The sequence below is a fragment of the Dunckerocampus dactyliophorus genome, chromosome 18 (genome assembly GCF_027744805.1).
Source record: "Dunckerocampus dactyliophorus isolate RoL2022-P2 chromosome 18, RoL_Ddac_1.1, whole genome shotgun sequence".
NCBI classification, from domain to species: domain Eukaryota; kingdom Metazoa; phylum Chordata; class Actinopteri; order Syngnathiformes; family Syngnathidae; genus Dunckerocampus; species Dunckerocampus dactyliophorus.
The window spans coordinates 11,594,560-11,615,597 of record NC_072836.1 but is presented as its reverse complement, the minus strand read 5'-3'; the positions used below and the strand labels follow the sequence as shown (position 1 = coordinate 11,615,597).

The 21,038-nt window shown below is 41.3% G+C and overlaps 1 protein-coding gene across 6 annotated transcripts in view; it reads right to left on the bottom strand.

The window, feature by feature from the left end:
- sdk2a (sidekick cell adhesion molecule 2a) overlaps positions 1-21,038 on the bottom strand; it is a 184,290-nt gene that overhangs the window by 143,173 nt on the left and 20,079 nt on the right. For 2 of the 6 annotated variants that reach the window (XM_054760734.1, XM_054760735.1), the window contains exon 1: positions 7,601-7,981. The exons of the other annotated variants lie outside the window; for them this stretch is intronic. The gene's annotated coding sequence lies outside the window, so the exon portion shown is untranslated. Of the gene's footprint in view, positions 1-7,600; positions 7,982-21,038 lie in introns of those variants that run through there. 6 annotated transcript variants of the gene reach the window in all.

Below are 21,038 nucleotides of genomic sequence, written 5' to 3'. Positions count from 1 at the left end.
ACTGCGGTACCTGGACGCATAGAGGAGATTCCAGGAGACAGGTCGTTACTCCAGGAGAGCTGGACAGAGCTGTAGAAGGTCCTTCAACCCTCAGCAAGATCGGTATCTGCTTCTTTGTGCAAGGAGGAACAGGATGAGCACTGCCAGAGCCCTACAAAATGACCTCCAGCAGGCCACTGGTGTGAATGTTTCTGACCAAACAATCAGAAACAGGCTCCATGAGGGCGGCCTGAGGGCCCGACGTCCTGTAGTGGGCCCTGTGCTCACTGCCCAGCACCGTAGAGCTCGATTGGCATTTGCCATAGACCACCAGAATTGGCAACTACACCACTGGTGCCCTGTGCTCTTCACTGATGAGAGCAAGTTCAACCTGAGCACATGCGACAGACGTGAAAGGGTCTGGAGATGCCGTGGAGAACGTTATGCTGCCTGCAACATCATTCAGCATGACCGGTTTGGTGGTGGGTCAGTGATGGTCTGGGGAGGCATATCCCTGGAAGGACGTACAGACCTCTACAGGTTAGATAACGGCACCCTGACTGCTATTAGGTATCGGGATAAACTCCTTGGACCCATTGTCAGAACCTACGCTGGTGCAGAGGGACCTGGGTTCCTCCTGGTCCACGACAATGCCCGACCTCATGTGGCTAGTGTATGCAGGTAGTTCCTGGAGGATGAAGGAATTGATACCATTGACTGGCCCCCACGTTCACCTGACCTAAACCCAATAGAACACCTCTGGGACATTATGTTTAGGTTCGTCCGGCACCGCCAGGTTGCTCCTCAGACTGTCCAGGAGCTCATTGATGCCCTGGTCCAGATCTGGGAGGAGATCCCCCAGGACACCATCCATAGTCTCATTAGGAGCATGCCCTGACGTTGTCAGGCATGCGTACAAGCACGTGGGGGCCACACAAACTACTGAGAATCATTTTGAGTTGCTACAATGACATTTTAGCAAAATGGACCAGTCTGCTGCATCATTTTTTCACTTTCATTTTTGGGGTGTCTTTGATTTCCCCCCTCTATTTTCATTTCTATCAAATTATGTGGCATCATTTTGTTACTAATACATCACCCACTTATTATCGGGAAAGATATTCAAGATCATTTTTCCCCCAGTTTAGATCTGATGTGTTTTCGAAGTGTTCCTTTAATTTTTTTGAGCAGTATATATATATATATATATATACATATATATATTCAACAACAGGAGGTATGTGATGTTCGGTATCGGTAGATATCGGAATCGGAAATTGAGAGTTGGACGATATCGCCATATCGGTTACCGGCAAAAAAGCCAATATCAAACATCCCTAATTTGTAATACTTTTTTAGAGACATATTTTACACCAAAATTGCCTTCAAAATTTGAATTTTCCAAATTTACAGGTTCCATAGTAAACCAAAAATGTCAGTAGTTTGATGATTAGTGCATTACTTTTAGTACAACATCCTACTACATAATTGTAAGAACAGATAAGAAAGTGGTCTACTTTAGGAAAGTGTGTTCTGTGTGTGTGTGTGTGTGTGTGTGTGTGTGTGTGTGTGCACTTCAAACTTGAATAAATAAGGACATTAAGTCAGGGAAGAAAATACGGAAAGTGCGACACCTAAAACTCAACAGCTTGACAAATAGCATCTTGGATTATTGAGCTGCAACCAATCAGACGAACAACTTCAATTAATCAATTAAAATTGTTGCCCGCTGAGGGAAACAGATGAACACATTTGCATATTCTTGTTTGCGTCTCATCTCTCATCTGTGTAAGGAAAAAAAAAAGTTTCTCTGATGGGTTTTTCCTTTCGAGGTCACAGTTTCGGCTGTCATTGAAAAAATAAAAAATAAATGGTCTGCGTGAGACCGTTTGGATGTGACAGATGACAAACTCGTCAAGAGGAAATGTACAAATGGAGGGGGGGGGGGAAGATGATCTTGACATACAGTAATCGTGCTGGTTTAGTTTATTTCAAATATGTTTAACACGGTTACAGTGAAGTAAATCACGTTCACACTTGCACAATTCAACATGTCCAAACAGCAGTGGGAAGAAGCGGCGTTCATTTAATCCTACCCCAGCAATGTATTTCACACATACAGTGGTGTTCATTATATAAGGCCATGTAAGGTAAAGGCTCAGCTTAAATGTCAAACTGCAACCTCAGAGGGACAAATTGGCATATTGTCATGCCCCTGAGTTATTTGCAGAGTAATGAAATGGCGCACAGGATAATAATTTATAACTGGGGGCAGAATAATGTGGTTGACAGGGGGAATGTTAATGTGCTGTTTGTTTGGAATACATCACTTGTGGCTTCTCCTTTGGAACACCTGCTAATAAATATTAGCTAAGGCGTACACCACTCTCGTAGGTATGTTAAGATGAAAACAATCTAGTATAAATAAACACTGCTTTACAGACAATGTTGTCAAAATATTCTTCTTTTACACACAGTCTGCAAGAGTGACTGAAAAAACTAGGTCTTATCCAAAAGCATATATAAAATTCTCTCTTTGGCATATATTTGTTTTGTCAACTTCTGCCATTCTTGTTTCCAGTTTGACGTATGAGCACATGCTGCCCATTTTTTAAGATGAACAGTTTTTATGGTGTTTATAGACACGAACGCCCTGCCGATGTAATAGTACACAAAACTAGCCACGAAGAAGTCACACTCCAGCGAACTTTGCAGTGCCGGTCCAAGCCTAAATAATTGGTGAGGATTGTGTCAAGGAGTGCATCCGGCGCAAAACTTTGCCAAAAAATATGCCAATCATGACAAAGCATTCCATACTAAATCGGTATGATCAGGTTAACATCAAGCGTCAACGGGGCTGTTAACCAACAGGGAGCCAACGGAAACTATGCTACTGTGAGGACAGAGATGGGGAAAACGTGTGAGAAAGACAGAGGGATGAGGAAAGGCGGCAGCGTGGCAGTGACAGTAGGGACTCTAAATGTCAGCACAATGAAAGGAAAAGGTAGGGAGAGACTCAATGTGATGGAGAGGAACAGTAAATTTATATCCTGTGTGTCCAAGAGACCAGATTAAAAGGCAGCAAGGCTACAAGGTTATAGCTGTTTGACTATGGAGTAGATGGGAAGAGAAATGGGGCAGGTGTGATCTGAGTGAAGAGTATGTGAACAGTGTCGTGGAGGTCAGGAGAGTGTCAGAGAGAGCTATGGTGATGAAGTTTGAAATGGGGGGGGTAATGATGAACATTGTTAGAGAGTATGCTCCATAACTTGGTTATGATTTAGAAGAGAAAGAGAATTTCTGGAGGTGGATGAATGATCTGATGTAGAGTATTTCTAGGTGAGAGAGTGGTAGCTGGTGCAGACCTCAACGGCCATGTTGGTGAAGGCAATAGAGGAGATGAGGTGGTGTTACTCCCATCAATCACAGATCATAAAAAGATGGAGTATGGTTTCATGCCAAGAAAGAGCACCACAGATGCAATGTGCAGTACCGGCCAAAAGTTTGGACACACACAATACAACCCCATGGTCCCAACCCCATTAATAAGGCAATAAATTCCCTGACAAGGCACACCTCTGAAGTGAAAACCATTTCCAGTGACTACCTCATGAAGCTCATTGAGAGAACATCACGGGTTTGCAGTGCTATCAAAAACAGTCATAAAAATATGTCTAAAATATAAGACATACTTACAGTTATTTCACACTTTTTTGTTAAGTACATCATTCCACAGGTGTTCATTCATAGTTTTGAGAATCTACAAGGTAAATAGTCGTGAAAATAAAGAAAAAACATAGAATGAGAAGGTGTGTCCAAACTTTTGTTGTGTACTGTACGCACTGAAGGTTCTGTTGGAGAAGTACAGAGAAGGACAGAAGGCGTTACATTGTGTCTTTGTGGATTTGGAAAAAGCATACAATAGAGTGCTGAGAGAGAATCTTGAGGAAATCTGAGGTGACAGAAAAGTATTAAATTTGAACAGGACATGTATGAAGGCAGCAGAGCAGCAGTCAGGCGTGCGGTACATTTCACAGATAGGTTCCAGGTGGCGGTTGGACTGCATCAAGGTTTGGTGCTGAGCCTTTTCTTGTTTGCTATGGTGATGGACAGATTGACAGATGAAGTCCGACAGCAGGCTCCGTGGACAAGGATATATTCACAGACCACATTGTGATCTGCATTGAGAACAGAGAGCAGGTGGAGGAAAACCTGGAGAGGTGGAGGAATGAGCTGAAGAGCAGAGGAATGAAGGTCGGATGTAGCAACACAGAATACATCTGTGTCAATGAAAGGCTATCAGAGCAACAGAGCAAAGAGGTGAAGAAGCAAGTGCAGGCAGGGTGGAGATGGTGGAGAAGAGTGTCAGGAGTCCTTTGTGACAAAAGAGGATCAGTAAACGTGAAGGGAAAGATTTACAGGATGGTAGTAACACCAGCCCTGATGTATGGTCTGGAATGGCAGCTCTGACCAACAGACAGACAGGAGGCAGACCTGGAGGTGGCAGGGCTGAAGATGCTGTTGTTTGATTATGATTTTCATTGAGATTTTCGCTAGAAACAAGCATATTAGAAGAACAATCCAAGTTAGTCATCTGGGAGACAAGGCCAGAGAGACCAGACTGAGATGGTTTGACCATGAGAGAAGGAGGGATTGTCACTTTATTGGTAGAAGGATGTTGGAGATGGGGCTGCCAAGAAGAAGGGGTCGACCAAAGAGGAGGTTTCTAGATGTGGTTAGAGAAGACATGCAGGTGGTGGGGCTGACAGAGGAAGATGCAAAGGACAGGGCAAGATGGAACCAAGTGATCTACTGAAAACAGAAGAAGAAGGTGTAAAGGTACACACAGCCTGCTACACCAGGCTGCTATACCCAGCCACCCATGTCCTGTGGCGATCCCAAGCCCAGATAAATGGGAGGGTTGCATCAAGCAATTTACAGCTTGATGCAAACATTTTGTAGGAAATCATACAAAAACGTATGACATATGACAGACTTTTTTCTTTGAAAAACAGCTGAGAAATGTGTCTTATATTTAAGGGGCTAGAGCAGGGGTCTCAAACTCAATTTACCTGAGGGCCGCTGGAGATAGGGTCGGGTTGTGGCTGGGCCGCATGAAGTATTGGGAATGGGGTTGGGAATCTCAGGGTACCCCACAATACGATACAATACGCGATGCACGGCTCCCGATAATGATAATACAGTAGACGCCCCTTCAACGTAAATAATCCGTTCTGAGAAACTTTATGTTATAGGGTTTTTATGTTATACAAAGCGTAAAATACATGAAAATAGGCTAATCCGTTCCAAGATCTTCCCAAACTCACCCCTTTGGCCATTCAAAATATTCAAAGTCCACCAAATATGGTGGGAAAATATAAGAAAACATTAGCATAAACATAGTAGAGTAACATTCCAATATAAAATAAGGTAATAAATAAGATTACTGTAAATGAATAAAACTGAAAAACAAAAACAATCTTATCGTTCACGAGATGTCTTGATCAGGAGCACGCAAGTGGAGGCAGGAAGGAGGAGGACGAGCCTGAGTCGAAACGCGATTCAGAGAGTCTAAGAGTCAGCTGGTCTCACAGACAAACGCACACGCACTACACGATAATGCTGTGTGCAAAATTTTAATTTGTAACTTAACTTAGTTCAAGTTAGTTTCAGGGGGACTACGAAGAGGAAAGGAGGTTGAAGGGAGAAGCCTGTCTCTCACACAAACTCACGTACGCACTCAGTCAGCCAACGGATGAGAGCGTAGGCGGTGCCCCGATAATTAGCCAATGAGATGAGAGCGTAGGTGGTGCCCCAATAATCAGCCAATAAGATGAGAGCGTAGACAGTGTCCCGATAATCAGCCAATGAGAGCGTGAAGCGTCAGAAGGCGTCACCAAGTGTACTCTGTTAGTCTGAACTTGCACCGACTTGACGCTTTACGTTATATGGAATTTCTTACGTAATACGATGCAAAAACTTTACATAAATTCTTTACTTTCAGTGGAATTTATGTAAAAGGAGGTTTACGTTATGCGAGGTACTACTGTATCTCGATACAGTGATAGGGTGAAACAAAAAAATAAATACATTTCATAGTTTGTATTTTGCTGCATTCAGCTGGGATAGGCTCCAGCTTACTCGTGACCCTAATGAAGACAAGCGATACAAAAGGGGTGGAATTTTTGCAGCATATTTTACCAGACTACAAGCAGCAATGGTACAAAAAGAACGAGGATGTTTTAGCAACATAAGGGCAAACAGGATTGTAGTTTTGGTGTCTGAAAAACAGTAAAGCTATTTTAAACCCATTCAGAAAACACAACATCTCATGTCTCAAGTAGATCAATGCTATAAAGTAGAATCATATCAAAAAGAAATATTTTTCATAGCATTTACACTACTCCTCCATGTCTAGTCGCGGGCCGCAAAATATTACCCGGCGGGCCCGTGGGCATTGAGTTTGAGACTCCTGGGCTAGAGATTTATAAACGCAAACCAGAAAGTGGCAGCAATTCACTTCTCCCCAAGTGAGTCAGAGCTTTTCTTCCTGTCACTCATACAAAAAAGTGTCTCCAAGTTTGTTAGCAGATAACAGAGGATGAGTTATGGTGCAAATTTGATGTAACCCAGGTCTCATGTAGTTAATTTATAAATACTGGAGTGATTAATACAATAAGACTGGGCTTGAGTTTGTGTGTTTTGTACACAATTATTTGCAATGTATATTTCTGTCCAATTGTAATAAAGACCTCCACAACTGTATTTTAAATATAACAGATGAACATAAATTTATTTACAATATTTACACCCAAAATTCAAAATGACCCTTTCTGATGAAAAGAATACATTTAAATAAAAGATGTCCACATTATCATATGAAGTTTCTCCCAAATAAAATACCAGATCAATTTGTATGTTCTGAGTCTTTCAAATGACCTCTTGGTCACAATAAAGTGAGCAAAAATAAAGCACAATAATAACTCAAAGTGTCCAAACAGTACCACTATTTAGTTTCCTTGTTTAAACCCAGTTCAAACTTACTTCAACCATTTGCAGGCCTGTGTCTTTGCTTGGGTGCGGTGAGGCCTACAAACCAAAATGGCCACTTCACTCAAGAAGAGCACAAAATAAAAGCACGTGCACAATAAGTCCATGGGCTACTCACGAATCCTTATGAGTGGTTAGGGATACGATAACGTGTGGATATGCAGTCTTCAGATGCTCTTTTTGATGTTAGCACACTTAGCATCCAACAGCAAGCAAGGCAGAGCAGCATCACTCAGCAGGCACAGCCCAGAATCATATCCGAAATACAGCAAACAGGGCAAGAACACAGTACAGCAGCACAGCAGCAGGAACAGCCGAAACAGCAGAAACAGCAGGGCCCATCCACCGGGAAAGCATCATCTCCTTTAAGCACATAAACTCCATTGAGCTACCATGAAACACTACATCATGTCGAATTAGCGTTAGCTTTAGCTGGATACACATCACAATGCTAAATTGTGATACCAATGCCTAATCACATGTGTGATTGCTAGGCTAACTAGCGATTGCTAAATGGCATTACATTTCCATACTTTTACAGCTACAACAAGCAGTTACAGCATATATTCACCTTTTGCAGTTCACAAGAAGTTAATATCAGGACCACGGGTAGTCGACCTTTGATGATAAACTTATTGTTACTACTTAACAATGTCTCGTTGTGCACTCTCCCGACGATAACGTCTCTTGGCTTCCCGCTCCCACAGTCTAACCTGCACTTTCTCTTAGTTCCGCCCCCAAACACTTTGGATTGGCTGTCACATTTACAGAGACCCAATGACAATACAGACATGAAATGATTGACAGACTGCTACTAACAAGTTAGAAATACAACTAATACATGTTGCACATCAACAACACTTTCAAATAACAGATATTGCAAACGACCATGAAACTTTATTTATTCAACTATTAAACTGTAAATAGCTTAACTTATTAAAGTACATATGAGATGTATATATTTTAACCAATTTGAATATTATGAACTCCTTTAATGCATTATCACAATAATTACCTTCCTATCATGCACTATATGTTGGATAATTTTATAAAGGGCTACATTTATGATAATGGTAATCAATGAACCACAGTCGTCAAACAACTCTTGCGTAGCTAAGAAATATTAGTTAGATTATTTTACTGATAATCCAAAAATAATAAAACGTGTTTGATTTGAGAAAAAGATTTATACAAAAATGTGTCTTGACAAAGAAGAGTTGTCTTATATTCAGTTTCGTCCTTATACTCAAGTCAATACATTGTAGTATTTTCCAGCAACATGAGTCATTGTGTCCTGCATTCTGTCCCAAAAAAATGTCTCTGCCATAAAATGATCAACATATCCGGCAGGCGACAAAAAACGTTGTATTTTGTTGCAAAAATGTTATGCTTTCCAATTATTTCAAAGGAATTGAAGGTAAGGGTAAGGGTATACTACACTCATAATATCGTAAAACAGCAAGCCCTTTCAAATACTATGGAACAAATGTGGATGCTGGGATTTGTTTGGATTGGGAAATACGGAAAACAGAAATAATTTGTTCAAGGGTTAAACTCTCACCATTATTACTGTATTAACAGTAATATTTTAACATTCAGATGATTATACAAGTGCAAAAATACCTGTTACAGCTAGGGATGTTCGATATTGGCTTTTTTTGCTGATATCCAATATGCCGATATTGTCCACCTATCAATTTCCGATCCCAATATCGACCGATATCGATACCAATATGTGTACCATCACATATCTCCTGTTGTGGAATTAACACATGTCTGTTGTGGAACTAATGGATACAACATCAGCAATTAGCTTCTGACGTGGCTGTAAACAACAAACTACCGCGACTGCCTGCCGCTATTTCTGCTACCCCACAGACATATGAATGATTGAATTGTGCACAAGAATAGAGTGTTTTCCACGTCGGCAAATTATGTTCTCAAAATGATGTATAATGGCCAAATCATGCAGTCTATGTAGCAATGTTACACAATTCTGAAATACAGCACGTAAAATCAAGTCTGTGATGAATTCTATCTGATAAAGCCTGACTTGAACTTTAATTTGATACTTCATTCACTTCTCTATCCCCAATATTAAAGAAGTTAGAGCAAATTTCATAACAGGAAATAGGGCCCTTGGTCCCCATTGCTTGAACTTTGAGCCAAGACAAAAGCTGCGGTCAACCCACGGACCACAAAATATATTTCTTAGGCTAAGAAATTCTGTTTATAAAGTCAACAGAATAGCCATTTACAGTTTTTTGATAATCAAAAAGTCCAAAAAAGAAAATCAAGTGTCATATTTTTCACGTACTGTATATACCAAACTGCAGTGCAGCAGCAAGCTGGATTCGTTTTCACCCCACACTAACTACAAGAAATACTTAGCTGTCATCGATGACGGGAATGTATAAAATCCACCAACATCCACTCCATATTTGAGAAAATCAATGTTTTTTAGCATGATTTTGTCATAATGATATCTAAACTATCCATATTTTTTGCTTTTATGTTTACAATCAAGGCATCCATATTGAAAATAGGACAATGCAAACGCAACATGCAGTAATTCTGGGTCCAAAAAAAACATGTTGCACCATCAGATTTGAATGAATAAATGCATATATTGTAGATATTAAAGTGAATTCATATCCAATATACCTTATATCTTGTCCTGAAGCTCCGATCCCTGAGTGTGAAAGGCTTAGAGTTGGACTTAACATTCAAAGCTGTCGTATGAGTCGATGTGGTTCAACACTCATAGAGTATAAATCTCAGTATAAAGCATGCACAGTGTCAATTTTTTTTTTAGATCACTAAAATACGGGTTTTGGAACCTGTCTGTGGGCCAAACACTATCAAAGTTAATTGTTAAGTCTTACCTGTGAAACGTTATTCCCTGGGATTTGGTTTGCAGCACATTAATGAGGCATCTTCTCCGCGCCACATCCAATATGGTAGCAATGTTAACGTACAGCTCAGCGCTCGATGCGGCGTCTATTTATATATGTCTATGAGCTACCCCGCTCACCATTAGCAGTGTTTTGACAACTCACCACATCCTGCCACCCCAAATGCAGTGAAGCAATGCTTTAAAGCATCGGCTCAATATGTGCTGTGTGTGGACTGTTATGGCGACATCAGTGTTGCTTAAAGGGCCATATCGGCTTTCATTATAGGGAAAAGAATGATACAGATTTTTAAATAACATTACATTTTTATGCCAATATCGGTCCGATAATATCAGTGGGCCGATATTATCGAATATCCCTAGTTACAACTACTGTTAATAGCAACAGTAAAATAATAAAATACTTATTACAATGACTAATAATGTGGGCAATGTGCTGATTCATTGTTCATTGTTCATTTTATCGCATGCATGCCATTTTTTGTGCCTTTTGATACATTTTTACACAAACATTTTTATGACCTTAGATGTTTCACCAAAACAAAAAAATATATCATCAGTCTACTAATAACAGTGCATTACTTTGAGTGCAAAATCCTACCAAATTGTTGTAAGAAGAGTGTGAGGGAAGTACCTACAAACACAAATCAGCATTTTAAATGGTCTATTTTGGGAAAGAGTGTGTATGTGTGTGTGTGCGTGTGTGTCACTGCAGGTTGTGTTGTTTGATCACAGCAACACACTCCTCCTCCAGGGACAAGAGTTGGCTCTCTCATCAGCAGCGGCCAGTGTGATACGACTGTCACTCCCCATCCACAATGAGAGGGAGACAGGGTGCCTGTCTTCTATGAATGTATTCACACTCATTAGACCTGTGTGTCATTCACAGCACTGCTTCTTTAATGTGGCGAGAGCTGGAGCAGACTGCCTCCCTCTCATCTCCCAAATTAATAACACAGGCAATCACGGTAAAGGTGGCTCCTGTCAAACAACAATGGCCCCTGATTTCCATCGACCGCACATGACGTATGAAAAGAAAAGCAGTAATCAGCGTCCTCTTTCCCAGAGGGAATCTCTGCATTAAACGGCAGTGTCGTATTTGAAATATAAAAATCAGCCATTTAAAGTGAGGATTAATTACAACCTCTTTTGTCTCCTGATAGACCGCAATATCCTGCCTCGTAACATGTCGGTGTCAGCTGGTGAAGTGCGCCTGGTGTGAATGTTGGCTGCTAATGAGTGCGATTAGGCGTCACGCTTACATAGGATGCAACTTCACCCACTTGCTGGAAGACTTTTACCTCAATTAGCCTTTCATGACAAATAAGAATCAAGCTAACTTGTGATAGCAGCAGAATCTACTGTGGGGGAGGAAAATAGGCGGAATATGTATATGTCATACAGCAGGCATGGGCAAACTACGGCCCGTGGGCCACATTAAGCTTTTTAATCTGGCCCACCAGATGTTTCCAAATAATTATTGTTTTAAGCAGCCGGCAATAGGATTTACAATGCTATTTTTAAATTACCATAAGTCTTAAACTATCAAAATTATTCCAGTGGTTTCTGAAGCGAGAGTCTCCTATAGTGATACAGTTGTCTCTATTGTCTACTATAGGGGTAATAAAAATGGAAAGGTGATGGAGATGTGTGTTTCATGTCTCGAGGGCTCTAATAATGTTAAAACGTATAGTCAGCAAACAGGGGGGGTTCGCACATTATAGCGATCTAATTTATCTTATTTTGTTATGTATTGTGTAAAACTAAGACATGAATAACATCAAATTAAAAGCACAAAATGAATGCCGACCCACCATCCACCAGTTCAAGCCTGGAGTTTTTCCAGAGAGATTATTACATGGCTGTTTGACGTGTGTGGTAAAAGCTAGCATGAATTAACTTGAGACAAATGTGCACATTAGCACTCAATAAGTCATCAAAACTTACCTTTATGCATTCCCACACAGTATCAACATTTGAGAACAAATATCAGGTGAAAGAAAAATGGTAAAAATACAGTAGTAGTCTATCTGTGCGGCATGAGATAAAGTTAGCACACGCACAATGGACATGCGTCAAGTGAGACGGATGTAACAGAGAGAATCCGGCCACTTTTCAAAATAAAACATACATATTTTTTTTTAAATAATGGAAATAATTTTTTCTTTCTGTGCGGCCCGGTACCAAATGACGGGCTGCGGATCACTGATCTAGTCCAATGAGTTTAATTATTTTTGGGGTTATTTGCTTTAGACTTCAAGCACATACGGATTTTGATATAGCATTTTGGCTATATTAGCTGCTGTTTGACATCACATCGTCAGCCTCAAAAACCACCGTACTCTGTCAAGTGTTTGTTCTTCAAATGCCGTAATAAATTACGTTTTTTTTATTTTTTTTATTTTAACGTGCTACGCTGGCAAGATATTTTTTGTGGCGTGTTTTGCAGGGTACAAAATGTATATCACTCTCACAAACGACACATAAGTTCCACACGGAATACATGTTTGTTTTGGTTGCAGCATGCCTGTGCAGTGTGAAGGAAAGGAAAGTGGGTGGACGACGCTCACTGCGGGCTGCATGCTGCAATCATACGAGCCACAGGTGATCGGGTTTTGTGATCGGAATTGAATTTTTTTATATTTTTCGGCATATTTAATGTGCTTTTTTCATGGAAATCGGACGATATTGATCGGATGCCGATCGATCCGAGCATCCCTGATACATATTGTATATATTAAAAATGTTTAATCGGATTAATCACGGTTTTCAAATTAATTAATCATGATTAATCACCATTTGCAACTAAGGTACAGGACAAAAGTGTGGACACACTTTCTCATTCAATGCGTTTTCTTTACTTACATTGTAGATTGTCAAAACCATGAATGAACACGTGGAATTATGTACAAAAAACTGTGAAATAACCCTAAATATGTCTTATATTTTAGACATATATTTCATGTTATTTTAGATAGCGCTGCAAACCCTCTCAGTGAGCTTCATCAGGTGGTCACCTCAAATGGTTTTCACTTCACAGGCGTGCCTTGTCAGGGTTACTTAGTGGGGGGGGTTGATGTGTTCAAACTTTTGGCCTGTATTGTATGTCTGAAATATGCCCATTTTTACTGTAAATTACTCTAAATTAACTGGAAATTTAAATCAAGCTAAAGGACGCACATGTCTGAAAACCTATTTGCCAACAGTCGTTTCTGTAATAGTAGCAGAACATTTGAATCCCATGCTAACTGCGCTATTATGAACAATGAGGGGTTGCCTTCAAAGACACCATGTCATTTAAGTTGAATTCACATGTTCATTCACTCGTGACTCTGGGTGAGAGGCGGGGTACACCTCGGGCTGCTTGATAGCTACGTGGGGGCTTGTGTCAAAGTGCGACAAAGGCGAAAGTGAGCGAGCGCACGCACAGCGGTGTCATACTTCCACGTGGTTGGAGTTGCCAGACTGAGAAAAGTGTGATAGAGTGTGTATAAAAGAGTGTTTGTGTGTGTGTATGTTTCTGTAAAAGTGTGTTTGGAAGTGAAGTATAAGCCACAGCCTGACTGCACTACAGTGTATGGCCGCAGTCCTCCTTAACTGCTGACTGTTCTTGAGCATTCTATTTTTTTAAGTTGTCAATATTTATATATTTATATATAATATTTAACACACTGTTTTCATTTCACTTAGCTGTTGGGTGTTTTTGCAAACATACTTTGCAATTATACTTCATCAGGTTATTTGCTGAAAAAGAATGAATGAGTGATGGACAGTTTACCTTACCAATGTCAACTTACTTTTCATACACTGTGGTCCGTTTTGTGTTGGGCTGTTTAAAAAGAACTGAATGTTTTATGAACAAAATATCGCATACAGCATATCCAGTCTCACGTTGACAGGCGTATTAAAAACTTTAAAATGATCTTTCAAAGGTACACTGATTAGGAACAACCGATATGCCGATATTGTCCAACTCTCAATTAGGCTTAGGCTGTGACATTTGTTTTAAAAGTCAACAGAGTAGCCATTTACATTTTTTGATGATCGAAAAGCCCAGGGAAGAAAATCAAATGTCATAATTTTCATGTAGGCCGAGCACTCTTGTGACGGAGCCAGGAATGTTTCATTGGGATGGCCGAGGTGAGACCATTACTCACAGAGGGGTGGCAATAAGCTGATACCTGGATGTCTCAATGGCCAGTGGGCTGGCCACAAAGTAGTAGTAGTAGTAGTACAGCACCACACTGTATTGGTTTCTACGTCACACAACCTGCGGGCCAAAATTAACATATTTCACACCATCAGATTGTAATGAAATTTCATCTGCAGATACCTTTTATCTTGTCCTGAAGCTCCGATCCATGATTTTGAAAGGCTTAAAGTTGGACTTAACATTGGAAGCCATCGTATGACTAGAGGTGGTTTAACACTCAACTACCTAACGACCTAACGAACATGTATACAAATGAAAATACAACCGATATATGAAAAAGCAACATTTTCACGGACTCTCCTAATCAAGCACGCAGACACATCGTCAGATTTTACCGTCGCTTACTTCCGGGAATTGTTACATTCCCACTGAGGATAAGCGGCATATCTGGAAAATGGATGGATGGAAAAAGCAAGCCAGTTTGGTACTGGCCACCTACGTTTGTTTATATCAGTATCTATCTATCTATCTATCTATCTATCTATCTATCTATCTATCTATCTATCTATCTATCTATCTATCTATCTATCTATCTATCTATCTATCCATCCATCCATCCATCCACCCATCCATCCATCCATCCACCCATCCATCCATCCATCCATCCACCCATCCATCCATCTATCCATCCATCGACCCATTCATCCATCCATCCATCTATCCATCCATCCATCCATTCATCCATCTATCCATCCATCCATCCACCCATCCATCCACCCATCCATCCATCCATCCATCCACCCATCCATCCATCTATCATCCATCTATCCATCTATCCATCCACCCATCCATCATCCATCCATCCATCCATCCATCTATCCATCCATCCATCCATTCATCCATCTATCCATCCATCCATCCATCCATTCATCCATCTATCCATCCATCATCCATCCATTCATCCATCCATCCATCCATCCATCCATCCATCTATCCATCCATTCATCCGTCTATCCATCCATCCATCCATCCATCCATCCATCCATCCATCCATCCATCTATCCATCCATCCATCCATCCATCCATCCATCCATCCATCCATCCATCCATCCATCCATCCATCCATCCATTCATCCATCCATCCATCCATCCATCCATCCATCCATCCATCTACCTACCCTGCAGTAAACAAGGGACGACGGTAGTTTACCAGCTGTTGACTGTACAGTCGAAAGACTGAGCACATAACAACTCCACACAAGGACTGAGTGTTACAATTGCAATTTTCCACCGCACTAAAACAAAAGCAAATCAATGCTTTTGTTGACAATGATCACAAAGGCCACATGTTTCTGTGCCGAGCATCTGCTTTCTTTCGCAGCATTTTGGCCTTCTGAAATAATTCACACAGCCTCACCATGTTTTTTTCATGGCCATTGTTTCTGCTCCACCCCACTTTAAATCAAGAGCACAATGCATCACCACCAAGCCCAAGCTATATCGCCGTACTTCACTCTGGACAACATTAATAAAACAAGCCTTCAATGATGCAGAGTGCACTGCCACATTCGGGCTGGAAGCAGTGGCGTGATTAAAGCTTTTAAACACCACCACCCTTTGAGTTTGCATGTCAGCACCACAGTGTGTGTGTGTGTTTGGGGGGGGGTGTGGTGTGTTCCCGACACGTGTTGTTTGCCTTCTTCGTCTCCATTTTTTCGCTAATGCAGCCGGTAGAAACGGCAGGTCCACTTTTACAACATTTATAGCAATAACAGGCGCTTCAGCAGTGAAATTAGATCATCAAGTTCCGCGGCCCGGCGAGGATGATAAAAAAAAAAAGTAGGAGGAAGTAAGTAGCTGCTGTGCTTCAAGCATAACAGTTCTTGGTGGATTTTCATAAGCTACAAAAACAGTCACCTTATTTGTCCCCCACACAGAAAGCACTCCAAAGTGTTTGATTTTCCTCACAAGGTCCATGAAAGAAGAACGCTGAGAACCATACTATCTGATATCATGCATCCTGAATATCATTCATCCGTCATTTTTCTAATAAGTTCTTGCTTAGTCCAGGGCTGACAGAAATCAGTATCCGGACTTCTACCTACTCCTTTTCGCAAGCGTACGGTAAATAAAACACATTTCCATGACGATATCCTTTCTGGAATCTAATGAGTGGCTACATGAGTGGAAAGAATTTCATTCCATTAAATTTCACATTGGCCTGAGCAACTTCATTAAACAGATATAATCCCACTGACTCCCCAGCGAAACCCGCAGGCAAAATACATGTCCAGCATTGCTACAATAAAAATGTGGTACTCAAATATTGCCTTTCATGGAGAGGAAATTATTATTTGACACCCCCTCCCCTCCTTGCTCTGTTCCAAATTGAAAAAGCTAGACCAAAAAAATGGTGGAGGCCTTAAGGACAAGGACACTGCAATGTAGCCTGAGGAAATAAGGCAGAAAAAACATCCCAAGTCAAGCATCATAAATCAGTTTTGAGCCATCATATGTATACGTCACATGTGATGCATATTCGATTTGGCTTGGCTCTCTTGGGGGGGGGGGGGGGGGGGGGGGGGGGGGGGGGGGGGACTACTGTGGCAGTCTGGAGTGTGTTGACATGTCCGCCTCATCTCAAGTGTAGCATTGTCAGAGGTCCTCCTGGAGCATATGTGCCCCAACAGGGGGATACTAAAGGCTTGGGTTTGTTTAGGTACACGTCTGAGACTCGCAGACGAGAGGAGACAAGAGGCCGTGCTATTCGGGACATGGCAGTCCCCTGCAGAATTAAAGAGGCTGCATCTCCAGACCCAGTGACAGGGAATCTCACTCAGATCACCAAAGGCAGCACTGATTGCCTCTGACATTTGCATCCTCCTCCCTTGGATGCAATGTCTTTTTTTTCCCCTCTTGCTGTTGTTGTTGGGATTACGTGGTTTGCATTTTTGTGTGTTCTGCCTCCTTCTCATTTTGAGTTGCAACTATAAAAACATTTTCTTCACGCCTTTAAGAGCATCAAAGAGCAAAACGAGTGGCTAGCTTGTGGAACAGTGAAATACAGTGTAACCTCTAAAGTCAAAACTGTGATTTTTTTTCAAAACGATACATTTTGCTCTGGCTCATGGTTGACTACGGCCCTTTATGAGTCAAAAATATTGATATATTGATAAATATTAATAGAAGTTACATGTAGTCTAGTATTCTGGTCACTAGACGTCAGTAATGTTACATTGATGAGACATGATGTATATTACATTACCTTTACATTGCAGGTAGGTTTGGCTTCTTACTTTGTCCGTCTTCCTCACTTTATTTGAAACACTTTTTTAAGTTTAGTACATTGGAGAGGCTAACTAGCAGCGGCCGTCTCTTATGTCCCTGCAGTGATCCCGTAGCCTGCGCAATGTGGTGTAAACAAAGAATAATAGGAGTGTAAAGGTGACTATAGGGGTGTTATTTTATGTCTGCAAGATTCTAATAATGTTAAAAAAACGGATTTAGAAAGTCCTAAACAGGTTTTCTATGTTCTACGAAAATATTCCATTCATTAATATTGAATCCTACTTCGCGGAAATTCACTTATCACGGTCAGGACTGGAACCAATTAATAAAACAATGGGCAACTGTCGTTCGTTGAAACCCTGAAATCCACACACTACGGGAGGCAAAACTCTACGAGGGCCCACTTGATGCTAACGAGGCAGCTTATGTCACTGCTAGCTATGCCGAGACGATTCAGTTGCCGACTTTTGGCAACACAGCTCATGCCTGCGGTGTCAACACATCGAAGCCCAGTTCAACTGTGAGGAATAACACAGGACATGACAAAGTGACCACATAGTGACCACGCTGGACCTCCACTTTCTCTCATACTGTAGGACGGTATGACGGACTATTTCAGGGGTTTTGAAACTGTAACTTTTTCATACCATGGTATACCTTGAAACTGGTAACCGGCCCATGCCTAGAAGTTAATCAATGTAAAATGCAAAACAACACTCAAGTTTAACTTTAACAAGCGACAGGTGACACAAAATCACGTAATTTTCAGAGTAGATTATTTTTCTTTCCTCATGTTCCCGTCCTCTCTACTACACTACATTATTCTTTCGGAATAAATTGCAACAAACGCCACATAAGGACAAAGAAAGCCACAAAAGGAAAAACAATTGCAAAACTGAGGTAGGAGTCTGTCTGAAACTTTGAACTTTTATGCAACTTTAAATGCATATTTTTCCATAAACTGTTGGTCAAACAGAAGAACTTCACTATATGCTGGAGAATGGAGCGCAAACATGGCAGTGGGCAAAGTGGAGAGAAGGAGGAGCTGGTGGGCGACATGTTTGGGCTCAATCTGGCCGCACTAATCCCGTTGATCCCCCCATTTTACTGTCAGCTGTTTCCTAGCTACCATCATATCCACACAGAATTTAGGATTTGTGCTACTGTTCACCGTGGCGAGCTCTACCCCTTTTGATCCTCCTCAGGCCCCCACCCCTACCCCCCCTCCATTGATACCCCCACTTTTCCGCTACACCTGTGCTTCCTCACAATGTCTTTCCTACCTCACCTCACCACAGTTGGCAGCGACTGTGATGTGGCGGGAGACGGCTTGAATCGGAAAAAAAGGGCCGTCAACGTCACGCTGGAAAAAGCAGATTTTTGTTTTTTCACCAGGCCTCACTTTGAACGCCAAAAGCAGCAACGCAAGGGCTGCATTTCCGTGAGAAGCTCCATTTAACCACATTGAAATAATCTATGTGCATGTGTGCACACAGAAAGGGAACGTATTAGCATACATGCAGCATTATAAATAGATAAGTTGACTTTTATTGGGTTATTCCGTCAAGCTGCCTTGCAAATGCAAACAAATAGGCAATGTTTCTGCACAAGACCTCTTCTATATTTGTCGACATCGCTTGTATTCACAGATGTAACGCATCACAGGCTTCTCACTTAGGCGCACCAACCCAAACTGAGCCCCAAAATCATTTGCAGGCAGAAGCCCGTGGCGTTCCAAATTTGGGTATTGGCAGACTTATGAGTCATTGTCAAAACACAAGCTCAACATACTGTATCTATGCACCCAATAATTCTTTGAAAATTGGTTGAATAGCAAGTTTCTGCTGGGTTGCCTCGGTTTTAATGTGTACTGGTACCTAATACGTGCATAACGTGTATCAGTCAAGCTGTCTGGTGGCTTTTCTGCAGCTGCCTGTGTTTTGATTCAGTGTTATTTTCTTCATAAGGCAACATATTTCAACGGGAGGAAAACCATCACCACTATGTTTAAACACTATAAGAAGCTAAACCTGCTAACATGGTGTGCATACACGTTTCCCTTTATGAATTAACACTCAGTTCTGCCACAGCAAGTCAGTCGCATGTTTGATTTGGCTCAGTATTTACAACGGATACCCTTCCTGATGCAACACTCTCATTTATTGGGCTTGGGACTGGTACTGGACATGGCTGGGTGCCGGGCCCTGGCGTGGAATAGAACTTGTACCGTCTGTCCAAATGGCAGCAGCATGTACCATTACGCCACCAGAGTCACTCCAAATTAAAATGATTAAAGTTAAAAAAAAATACGTTGCTACAGCAAATACAGTCATGGGCGAACATTTTGAGAAGGACACAAATATTAATTTTCACAAAATCTGCTGCCTCAGTTTTTATGATGCAATTTGCATATACTCCAGAATGTTATGAAGAGTGAGAAGATAAACGGAAATTAATTCATCTTTGTCATGATAATGAAAAACAAACAAAAAACAATTTCCACTGCATTTCAGCCCTGCCACCATCTGACATCATGTGAGTGATTCTTTGGTTAGCATAGATGAGAGTGTTGACAAGGACAAAGGCTGGAGATGACTCTGTCAAGCTGATTGAGTGAGAATATCAGACTGGAAGATATAAAAGGAGGGCGGTGCTTTGTATCTTTGTTCTTCTTCTCTTGACCGTGGTTACCTGCAAGGAAACACGTTAACTCGTCAATGTTTTGCGTCAGGATAGTCTCTGAAAGTTGATTTAGCTGCGGAATGGGGCACCACCAATGCAGCGCTTGCTCAGGAATGCTAGCAAGCAGGTGCGGGTGTATCTGCATGCACAGTGACTTTTGAAAAAGGCCTGGTTTCAAGAAGGGCACAAAGAAGCCACTTCTCCCAAAAAAAAACATCAGGGACAGACTAATAATATTCTGCAAAAGGTGCAGGTATTGGACTCCTGAAGACTGGGGTAAAACAATTTTCTCTTTCTGATTTTGTCTGCTTGTCTGTAGAAGAAAAGGTGAGCGCCACCATCAGTTCTGCGTCATGCCAACAGTAACACATCCTGAAATCATTCACAAGCGGGGTTGCTTCTCAGCTAAGCGAGTGGGCTCACTCACAATTTTTGCCAAAGAAGAAGCCATGGATAAATAATGGTACCAAAACATCCTCTGGGAGACATCCTCCAAGAACAGTTTGGTGATGAACAATGATTTTTCCAGCATGATGCCATAAAGCAAAAGTGATAACTAACTGGCTTGGGCAACAAAGCATTGACATTTTGGGTCCATGGCCAGGAAACTCCCCAAACCATAATCCTTTTAAAGACTTGCGGTCAAGCCTCAAGAAGTGGGTGGAAAAACAAACACCTGCACATTCTGACTAACTCCAAGCACTGATTATCCAATAATGGGCTGCCATGAGTCATTATGTGGCCCAGAAGTGAATTGACAGCATGCCAGGGTGAATTGAAAAAGAAGGGTCAACACTGCATATAGCGACTCTTTACATAAACTTAATGTACAGTAACTGTTAATAAAAGCCTTTGACACGTACAAAATGCTCGTATTTATAATTCAGTATATCATGATTACATCTGACAAAAATATAACACTCAGGCAGTAAACTTTGTGACTTGTGTCATTCTCAAAACTTTTGGCCATGA